The following is an 11,777-nucleotide window of genomic DNA, read 5'->3' on the forward strand; positions in this document are numbered from 1 at the left end:
AAAGAAAAAAATGAAACTGTGCATTTTGAGAATAGGAGACACAGTCTTATCCCTAAACAGTGTACCTTTCGAGAATCATGTGGTTCCATATACATCCCCTTCCAATATTCAAACGGTCAAGTCATTAGCCTATGTGGGTCACATGAATGTGTCACTAGACCGTGTGCCTTTCGGGGAACCACAATTCCACATACATTACCTTTCAGTAGTTACATCATTGACTGGTATGGGTCATACAACCATGTCATTAGCCTATGCGTCACGCAGGAACTGTGTGGTTCCATGCATATTACCTTTCAATATTCACAAATTTATTGTGTGCCATTCAAGAACCGTGTGGTTCCACGTACATTACCTTCTAGTATTCACACGATCATGTTGTCGGCCTGTGTAGGTCACACGGCTATGTCGCTTGCCCATGCGCCTGAAAAAAAATTCCACGACCTAAATGCATTAATTAAACTAACTAAATTATAACTTCAAAAACAAAAAAAATAAAGAAAAAGAAAATCAATATGAAATCCAAATATGCAAGACATGAAATAAAATCGATAAATACTTGGGTTACCTCTCGAGAAACGTTTATTTGAAGTCTGAAGCTCAACTTCCCTTTCGTAACACATGGTTAATTTGGATTTCAGAGCTGAAACTCCTCTTTCTCATTGTCAACATCACCACCAAGATATGGTTTGAGACGATTACTATTTACCTTAAATATGTCATAATCAAGATGTGATATTGATCTAACATTAAATGTACTAGTAATTTTGGTCTATTTTCGCACTTAAAGAGCTTATTTTTTTTCCATTTTAGTATTAATTATTAAATTTTTAGTATTTAGTAGTAAATATTAAAAGCTAATAAAATAATTATTTTTTAACACATTTTGTGAGTGTTATGACCTATTAGGAAGACACGGCTTTAGGTAGTGCTAATGTGTTGAATTGAGTGTAGATGATGATGAATTAAGGCCCAATGGACGTATGAGCAAGGGATGAGTGATCCAAAAGCTTCCCAAGCTATCAAAGCATGAAACAAACCAAATGAGGCACAAAACCTATGTCGTGTTGCGTTATAGGCCTTACATGGCGCAACATAGCCTCGATGTGTATCCCAAGTATTCTGGGGCTATTTTCGTCCACACAATCAACTTTATATAAAGACCTAGGATGTCTCGGAGACCTAATTTGGGCTTCCAACACTCCTATAAATAAAACCTTAGGGTTGTGATATAACTAAGTCATCTTAGGCGCATGCAAAAACAATAGTAGTTTAGGAGTAGGATTAGATTAAGTTTTCTTTCAGTTTTCATAAACTCTTTATTCTTTCCTCTTGGAATCTGCTTCAACTCGAGAGTTCTTTTATTTAATCAAAATAATTTTCTTTAACAAATGATGATATTCGTTATTCCAATCGAGAGATTATCTACTCCATACTTCGATTGACATAAAATCTGGGATTATTCTAGTCTCTTTGCTCTTTTAGTTTATTCGTGTTATTTACATGTTTAATTCAATTGACTTAGAGATTAAGAATACCATGAGTAACAAAATACCTTAGGAGAGATAAATGAGTGGATGGGGGCGTGGTTAATAGAGGATTTAGGGTTTCCAGATAGGATTTGTTAGTTTAAATTATTGATAAACGCCAAATTATACATATTTTTACCCCAAATACTTAGCATATTTATGGATATTTATTACTAGATTTGTGGATTTCGGTGCTCTTAATCCGGTTATTTCATGTTTTGTACTCAGGAGAGCACCAAGAGTCAAAAGGAGCCAAAAACGAGCAAAAAAGGGATAAAACGGACCAAATCGAGAAGATGACACGGCCTAAGCCTTGCCACATGGGCAGCTCACACGCCCGTGCCTAAGCCTTGCCACACGAGTAGCTCACACGCCCGTGTCTTTCGAGGGTGTCGACCAAGGCTTTCATGATTCACACAGCCTGGCCATTGACCCACACGGCCGTGTATAATTTAACGGATCGAACACGGCCTGGAAATCACGTCACACGGCCGTGGCACACGGGCATGTCCCTTTTTCAAGGAGTTGTATTTTACACGGAAAAGGATACTTAGGGAGGAAGAAAGCCAATCCAAAGCCTATATAAACACCCTACGTATGACTTAGAAGGGGGCCCCTCCTCCAGAACTTTTCTGGAGTATAGAACCACACGCCAAGAATTACTTGAAGGAAGCCAGACGATCCATCCCAAAAGCCGGAGCTACTCCAAGACTGAAGATCTCGCTCAGAATTCCTTCAGGGGTTTTAGAGTTTTCTTTATGTTTTATTAGTTTCATACTTTTGAGATGTACTCTTATTTTATTATGAACTAAACCCATTAGATACCTAAGGGGTTGAAACCTATGATGGATCTTGTTATTATTATCTGAACTGTATGATAAATACTTGATTTGTTTTTAATTATGGATTGTTAATGCTTGAGTTAATATTTCAAGTATTGATTCATGATTTGATGTGCTTATGCAGAGGAGCAAAAGTCCCTGTCTAAGAGTAGATTTGGCATAATTAAGCAGAGTTGATTGAACGCTTAGAAATAGGGTTACGAGATTTTGCCGGATTAGGGTGAAACCTAATATGGGAGTCCATAGATCAATTTACTACTTCCCTAGGGGTTTTAATTAAGAGAGAGATTTTGATTAATTCAACTAAGGGTTAGACGTTATTAGTCTCGAAAGAGATAATAATATAGGTTAGGGAGTCTCACGGATCAAGTCAAGTGAATAAATCGTCTGGTTCAGAGTCAGATAACAAGTGAAATCTAGGTGGATTCCTCCTTGGGTGTCGTCTTTATCAATTACTTTTCTTCAAGTCTTTTTCCAAATTTTCTCTTTACTTTAGTTTAATTAGTTAATTAGTTTATTTAATTAGTTTAATAACAACCCCTCTTTATTTCTAGGTTAAATAATAAAAAGATAGTTATTACTAGTACTTTTGGTTCCCTTGGGTACGATATCCCGATCTTGCCATTACTATACTATTGTTCGATAGGTGCGCTTGCCTTTTCGTCGTGATAATAGTTAGTCTAGGTTTGATCTTCAATATAAATATTTATTACTTGTTACAAATCATGAGATCAATTATGCATTCCTAAACCCTAGGCTGACAACCATAGGAAGTAACCATAGGTTAAATGAGATTGGGAGATACGTTTCACCGAGTTAAACGTAATTTATCCTGATTAAGAAAGTGAGGTGAGGAGATAAGCAAGTACCAACCGATTAATTAATTAGTTAGAGGTCGGGAGGTAATAATTGGTTAGTTAATAGCTAATCCACCCTAAGATCCAAATCCAAATTTAATTACAGCCCCTGAAACGAGTTAATCTTCCTGATTGGTTTAATTGATTTCAACATTTGTTTATTTTACTATTTATTTATTTTATTTAATTTCTAATCATCATCTACTTTATGATCTATGGTAATATAGGATTTAATTATTACTATTTAGACTTGTTATTGTAAGGAGGTTTTCAATATATTTAGTCCATCCTCCCTTGGGTATGGTCCTCAGAATACTTCGATGTGTTCCATTTTAACACAATTACTATATTACAGTTTGACTTGTATACTTGTTGAAACTGTCGACTAATTTTATATATATTTGGTTTGATATTTATACTATAAACAATAACACATCTATAGGCGGTCAAGTTGTTGGCATCGTTGTCGAGAAGATTTTAACATTAAATCTAGAAAAATAGGTTTACAATTCATAAGATAAATAGGAATGTTAAAGACTATAGATACGGTATTTTTTTATTTAATTGTTTTACTTGTTTAATTTCTTTTTAATCTTTTAGGTTGTTTATGACCCAAGTTCCAACATCCCAATTGAGCCATATCCAGATCCTGAGCAATTATTTAGGCGCACTCATCATTTATTGAACACTATTCCACCTGCGGTGATTAACTTACCTTAGAAGAATCCACTATTTTCATATCCACGAGAACAACAAGTGAATATCTGGGAAAAAGTCCCAATGGATCAAAGGACATCGAGTGAGTATGCCTTACCTACATTAGATGCAGTGCGAAGCAACATTGAAAGGCTGGCGATCAACGCCAATAATTTTAAGATAAAGATAACTATCATCCAGGTGATCCAGAATGTGTTACAATTCATAGGAAACATGGGGGGAAGACCGGAATCGACACTTGAAGCGCTTCATACAACTCTGTAACACCTTCAAGTATAATGAAGTATTCGATGATGTTGTGTATATTCGGATATTTTCATTTTCTTTGTGTGGCAATATGACTGATTAGTTAGGTGTGTTAGAACCAAGTCCTATCACTACGTGGGATGAATTGGTGGAAAATTTTCTTTATAATTTTTTTCCAGTTAGTCGAACCATTCAGCTTTGGCAAGAAATCACCAATTTTAAAAAAATACGAAGGTGAGTCCCTGTGCGAGGTATGGGAACATTTCAGAACGATGCTAAGGAAGTGCCAACACCATGGTTTGCAAGTGTGGCTCTAGATTCAAATATTTTTCAATGTTTTTTACGGTAACATCAAATCCAACCTAGACAAAGTGACCAGAGGATCTATCAGTTCTACACGTACGAACAAGCCTACAAAATCATAGAGGACATGGCTATGAATTTGTACACGTGGCCCTATGAAAGATTCTCATACAAATCAAAGACTCCAATGGTAAAAGCTATGAACAAAGATGACTGATATCATCAAATCCTAGAGAAGCTTAACCGTTTGGACACAACAGTCAAGCTAACAAGAGCAGAGCCATATTCTAAAAACTAACTAGAAGAAGTGAGCTTAACAAAACCCTCTTTACCACCCTCCACTATTGCAACAAATATCTGCAAGTAATAATCATGTTGCATGTGGTCAACAGTTTGACCAATTAGAGGGGGAGATGCAAACAATGAAGACTGACAGTCAATACGTCCAACCCATATGTGGACGACTCGAATCCTGAATAGATAGCCTCTACGACCAAATCAGTTAGTTAATGACTATGTTCCAAAAGCAAAGCTGTCAAACTCTCCCCAGTAACATGGAAAACAATCATCGGAGAGATGGGAAGGAACATGTAAATGTGATCGCCTTGTGATTAAGGAAGACACTTTAAAAGCTGAAAGAGCCCATCCATGAAGAGGAAAATGTTCCTGAAGACGTAGAAGAACCTATGGAGGAGGAACTCGAGCACAATGAGCCTACCGAGGGGATAGCCAAATTGATGTCTAATCTAGTCATCGAAAATCTGAGCAAAATAGAGGTATCATTCCCAACAAGATTAGATGACAAAAAAAAGAGGAACAAGGTAGGTTTTGTAAATTTTCTCAATTTATTTATATCATTGAATGTTAATTTTTCACTCTTGGAACTTATCGATAAAATCTCAAGATATGCCAAATACTTTAAGGAAATCATGGCACAACATAAGAAAAATGAAAAAGGGCAAGCACATTGATATTGATGTCTCATGTTGCGCTTTAATCGTCAAAAAGATACACTTGAAATTAAAAGATTCGGGTAGTTTTATAGTTATAATAGAGATAGGGAATTTGCATTTTATCAAGATCCTTTGTGATTTAAAGGCCAGCATAAATTTGATGCCCCTATCAAGCTATAGTAAACTTGGACTCGGAGAATTAAAAAATACCTCGATAACGCTACAATTAGCTAATAGACCCTTAATACAGCCAAAAGGTGTACTTGTGGATGCATTGGTCAGGGTGTGAGGATTCATAATCCCTGTCGACTTTGTAGTCCTTGACTTTGAGGAAGATTAGGAAATCCCCATTATGTTGGGTAGGCCATTTCTAGCCACTTCTAAATTGACAATTGATCTTGAACGAAATGAGCTAATTATAAAAATTGATGATGACATAGAAGTGTTCAAATGTGGTTGTGATTCCCAAAGTGAGGGATTACTTAGGGAGGAATGTTTCAAGTTGAACAAAGGCATGCTTCAAGTTGTATTGGTGTAGGTAAACAAATTGCGATAGAACGAGACAAATGGCGAGATCCTAATAAGAATGGAATCGATTGGAAGGCCTGGGATGGTTATGATTGATAATTGAAATCAATGGTGAAGTTTAGAGAATTATTGGACAAGTTTGGTAGCACGGCATAGTTGTTAAACCATTGAACTTTAATAAATTTGTATATATTGTAAATTAGTTTCAATTTTTAGCTTGTAGTTAGATTTTAGATAAGTATTGTGTAATTTCATATTAAAATTAGGATAAACATGTTTCCGGACACAATGGGACAAGGAGAACCTAAACGGGGACCAAAATGGATGACTAAAGGACTTTCACATATCCTGAACAGCTAGAAGCAAAGTAGTATCGTGCCATGCATAAGCTATGGAACAACACAAGCACTTTAAAGCCAAAATATGCAATGTTAAGGGATCTTGTTGCACCATGCATAGGCTATGGTGCAACATACGCACTCAAAAGAAAAATGGGGGATGTTAGGGTATCGTGCTACACTATGCACAAGCTATGATTTAGCCAAAATCGGGTCATTTAAGGTTTAAATCTCATTGGAAGTCTAGTTATACCCATCGTTTATAGGCATGAAAACACACATCACAAACACCAAAAAAAAGAGCAAACACCATCAATTAGTCGTTGCACCTCTCCTCAAGATCTAGCTTCAACTTTTTGCATTCCCTACCTTCGATTTCTACAAGTTCTCCTTCTCTCTTTTCTTCATAGTTTTCTAGTTTTCTTACTTCTATTTCATATTTTTGTTCCACATCGATTGAAGATCAACTTTCATTGGAAACTACCCGAGATTTTGTGTTCTCACCTTATTTTTTGATACACCATAAATATAACATGCTTTAATCCCATGCTTAGCATGTTTTTGGATGATTTATTATCTAATTTAGTGAATTTGATGCTCTTAATCCTTTAATTTCATGTTTTATACTTAGTAGAGCATAGGGGAACAAAAGGAGCAAAAAACGGGCCAAAAATAGACAAAACAAGCTGATTTAAAGATCCACAGGGCCAAGACTAATTCCAAAAGGTCTGAGCACACGCCAATGTGAGCCACACGGGATGGCCACACGTCCATGTGGAAGCCTGTGTCGATATCGCTCCCTATTTCCCAAACACGCGAAAAAAGCCAATATTTAGGGTTTCTATGCATTCTAAAGTCTATAAATACATACTAGAAGAGGACCTAAGGGGACACAGGGAGTAGAAAGTAGAAATTACTCGAAGGAAGCTGTTGGAATCATCTCAGAAGCAGATCCACTTCAAGATTGAATATCTCCATTCAAATTTCTTTCGAAGTTTATTTGAGTTTTTTATATCTTATTGTTTTTCTAAATTTGAGATGTCTTCCATTTACATTATGAACTAAACTCCCTAAATACTTAGGGAGGATGAAACCTACAATGGATCTTATTATTTAATTATCTGAATTACACGATAAATATTTGTTCTTGTTCTTAATTATGTGTTCTTAATCCTTGTTTTAATATTTTTAGGATATTAATTCAAGTTTGATGTGCTTATTCAGTGGAGCAAAAGTCCCTGTTTAAGAGTAGATCTAGCATAATTAAGCAGAGTTGCATGCAATCCTAGAAATAGGACGACATAAATTTGCCGAATTAGAGTCAAATCTAATAGGGGAATCCATAGATCGAGTTAATGAGAAGATAGGGGTTTTAATTAGAAAGAGATTTCAATTAATCAACCTAGATTCAGTTGTTCATAGTCTCAAAAAAGATATTAACATAATTTAGGGATTTCTATGGATCAAGGCAAGTGAATAAATCATTTGATTTAGAGTCAAAATAATAACTGAAGTCTAGGTGGATTCTTTCCAGGGTATTGTCCTCTTTATAAGTTTTCTTCAAGTATTTTTCCCAATTCGCTCCCTGTCGCGTTCATTAGTTAATTAGTTGAGTTAATTTTTAGATTAAAACAAATCCCTTTTATTTTAGGCTAAATAATAGAAAGGTAGTTAATACTAGTACTTTTAGTCCTTGTGGATATGATATTCTGGACTCACCATAGCTATACTACCATTCGGTAGGTGCGCTTGCCTTATTCGTGATCATAGTCTAGTTTAGTGATTCATAAAACGATCATCAAGTTTTTGGCGCCGTTGCTAGGGACTAAAATATTAGGAACACTTAATTTTTATTACTTTAGCCATTTTTATTCTTATTGCATTCTATTTTTGTTTTATTTTTATTTTTAATTACTAATTTTTCTTTTGTTTGCGTCTAGCAGGTTCTTGTATTTTATGACTAGAAGAAACCAGGTAGGACCTCTACTTTTTGACACTGAAATTGAAAGCATAGCTTGCAGAAATCGTAGAGAAATAAGGTGGAGTCTACAGGATATAAAGGAAGAGCACGAGGATGATACTAATACTATCGAGGAGATGGCTAAAAATTGGAATAATCCTCTACCTCATATGGTTGCCGCAAATCCTGTAAATTAGAATCCTGCTCCTCATACTACGTACGACTATGCTAAGCCTAATTTAGCGGGGGCTGAATTGAGTATTGTTAGACCTGCCATTGCTGCCAATAATTTTGAACTAGAACCTAACACTATACAAATGATTCAACAGTTTGTTCAATTTGATGGTTTGCAGGATGAAGACCAAAATGCTCATTTGCCCAACTTCTTAGAGTTTTGTGATACTTTCAAAATTAATGGCATTTCTGATGATGGCATTCACCTTTGGTTATTTCCCTTCTCATTGAGGAATAAAGCTAAACAATGGTTGAACTCTTTACCATGAGGATCCATCACTACATGGGAGCAAATGACTGAAAAGTTTTTGCTGAAATATTTCCCACCAGCTAAGACAGAGGAACGATATCTCCTCCTTCGTGCAAATGGATTTAGAGACTTTATATAATGCATGGGAGAGGTATAAGGACTTATTGAGAAGGTGCCCTCACCATGGGTTACCTCTATGGTTAAAGGTTTAGACTTTTCATAATGGTTTAAACCCCTCAACTAGGTAGATGATCGATGCAGCCGCCGGTGGTACTATAAATAATAAAACACCTGGGGAGGCTTATGAGTTTATTGAAGAGATGTCACTGAATAATTCTCAGTGGCAAGTTATGAGGACAAAGCCAACAAAAGCAGCCAGTGTTATTAACGTTGATGCGGTTACCATGTTGACAAATCAGGTAGAACTTTTAAATAGAAAGATTGATGGTTTATGTGGTTTTACGCAGGTACATCTGGTGATGTAGTGTGACATGAGTGGAGGTGGAATGAGCAATTCAGAAAATCTACCCTACGGTCCTATCATGGAAAATGAGTAAATGAATTATATGGGTAATAATCCCAGTCCTCAAAATAATCCTTACAGTAATACCTACAATACAGGTTGGAGCAACCACCCAAATTTCTCAAGGAGCTCAACGAAATCAAAGACCACCACCCCCTTTGCGTTTTCAGTAGCAACTTTATCGGCAAGAAAAGAAACTGAACCTTGAAGAGATGTTTAAAAATTTATTTCGGTGTCAGAGACTCATTTCCAAAACACCGAGATGCCTTTGAAAAACCAGCAAGCATTGATTCAAGGGCTCGAAAATCAAATTGGGTAGTTTGCTAAATTAGTTTCGGAACGGCAACATGTAACACCCCTTGCCCGTATCTGGAGCCGGGACAAGGATCGAGGCGTTACCAGACTTAAACATTCACAAACATGCAAAATCGAGGAATAAAATTTTATCCAAATTAAAACTTTTCAAACACATGTAAATCGTCCCTTATACAGGCCTTCGAGGCTTAAAAATACATCGGGGTGGTTCGGGACTAAATCGAAGACTTTAGAAAGCTCTGGGAAAACTTAGAGAAATTTTTAAGAAACAGGGTCACACGCCCGTGTGGACACAGGGACACACTCGTGTGTCTTCAACACGTTCGTGTCCTCAAGCCGTGTAACTCTTGTTTATGACGTCAACGAAACAAATTGATTCACACAGCCAAGCCACACGCCCGTCTGCTAGGCCGTGTCCTCCACACGGCTGAGACACATGGTCGTTAAAGCATTATGTTGTCCTTAATTTTCTCCCATACTTATACACATTATAGACACACATTATGACATCAATTTAATGGTAAATCATCCTTTAGTAAAATTTCGTTAAAGCACTTACATGTTGTCATACTTGTGTTTATTACCTATACTCGTGTTAGACCAAGTTAGACATTCCAATTCACATTCTACATTTGTCCATATTCAATCATTATCAACTTACTTCCATGCCACACATTCATTCCATGGCCACGACCACCTCGAATGGTCTTAGAGCATTCATCATGTACATGTGTTATACTAATCATTCATAACAACCAATTATAAACAAATCACAAACATTAACACATAGCAAGAATAATTAGGCTTACAGGCCATAACCATTTAAGCCACATCCCATGGCCATATACAATAAATCAATATAAGTCGATACATTTGGCTAATCATAACAACATCTAACATAAAAACTAGTCCTTATAGATGCCACTCACTTGAAACTATTTAATACACATATGACAATACTCTGGAGTTGTTGGCTTTATAGTGTGATGCTGCCTCCGACAGTCTCCAACCCCGAGCTGACCTGAGAACACTAAAGAAATGGAGAGGAGGGAGTAAGCTTAAAGCTTAGTAAGTCCATATGAAAATAATAAGCAAATTATCAACATGATTCCATGAAAATGTAATCATAATTACACCTTTGCTAATTTTCTCATCATGCTGTTTTCTCAAGTCATAGTTACAAATTTATTTATATCTGGAGATACAAAACTCAAAATTAAGATCCGTTAATTTTCTCTGAAACTAGACTCATATATATTTTTACCATAAAATTTTCAGAATTTTTGGTTTAGCCAATTAGTACAGTTTATTCATTAAAAATACCCCTATTTCACTATCCGAAAGTTCCGACCTCTCTTCACTAAAAATTATTTATTTTATGGTACGAGACTCCAAATTGAGAACCACTAATTTTCTCAGAAACTAGACTCACATATATTATTACCATAAAACTTTTAGAATTTTTAGTTTATTCAATTAGTACAGTTTATTCATTAAATATACCCCTATTTCAATGTCTGACAGTTCCTACCTCTCTTCACTAAAAATTATTTATCTCATGGTACAGCTCTCTGATGTTGTCCTCATCAATTCCTCTTGAACATAGACTCGTTAAGGATTTTAAGCATGCAAATTATGACCAATAATTATTTTTTTACAATTTTTAATGATTTTCCAAAATCATAACAAGGGATTCCAAAATCATTCTGACCCTGTCTCACAAAAATCCAATTATCATAGAATATGAAATTCTTTTGCTTCACCGTTTCTTTTATGATAAAATAGACTCATTAATATTTAATTTTATATCTTATTCAACCTCTAATTAAATTTTTACTATTTTTGGTGATTTTTCAAATTCACACAACTGTTGCTGTCCAAAATTGTTTTATTACAAAATTTCACTTTTACATAATTTCACTTACTCCATTCTATCTTACGAAAAGATTCGCTCAACTATCGAGCACATTATTCACAAATTTTCACATAGATATACTTGCACTTATTCATCACATAGTCATGTACATATGTATTTTCACTTAGTAAATTTCCCGTTGAACTCATCTGCATAATAACAGATACCCAGTGGCCTATGCATATTCCACCCTTGTAACCGCAGCTCTCTGGTACACATAGTAGCCTGCACCTAATACTACACATGTGACCTATCAATCTGGTACAC

The 11,777-nt window shown here is 35.7% G+C and overlaps 1 non-coding gene across 1 annotated transcript; it reads right to left on the bottom strand.

The window, feature by feature from the left end:
• Positions 1 to 8,840: 8,840 nt before the first annotated feature.
• LOC121207395 (small nucleolar RNA R71) lies at positions 8,841 to 8,947 on the bottom strand. Its single transcript, XR_005902486.1, has one exon. It is a non-coding gene; the product is annotated as a small nucleolar RNA R71 (small nucleolar RNA).
• Positions 8,948 to 11,777: the final 2,830 nt, after the last annotated feature.

The sequence above is a fragment of the Gossypium hirsutum genome, chromosome A09, assembly GCF_007990345.1.
Source record: "Gossypium hirsutum isolate 1008001.06 chromosome A09, Gossypium_hirsutum_v2.1, whole genome shotgun sequence".
NCBI classification, from domain to species: domain Eukaryota; kingdom Viridiplantae; phylum Streptophyta; class Magnoliopsida; order Malvales; family Malvaceae; genus Gossypium; species Gossypium hirsutum.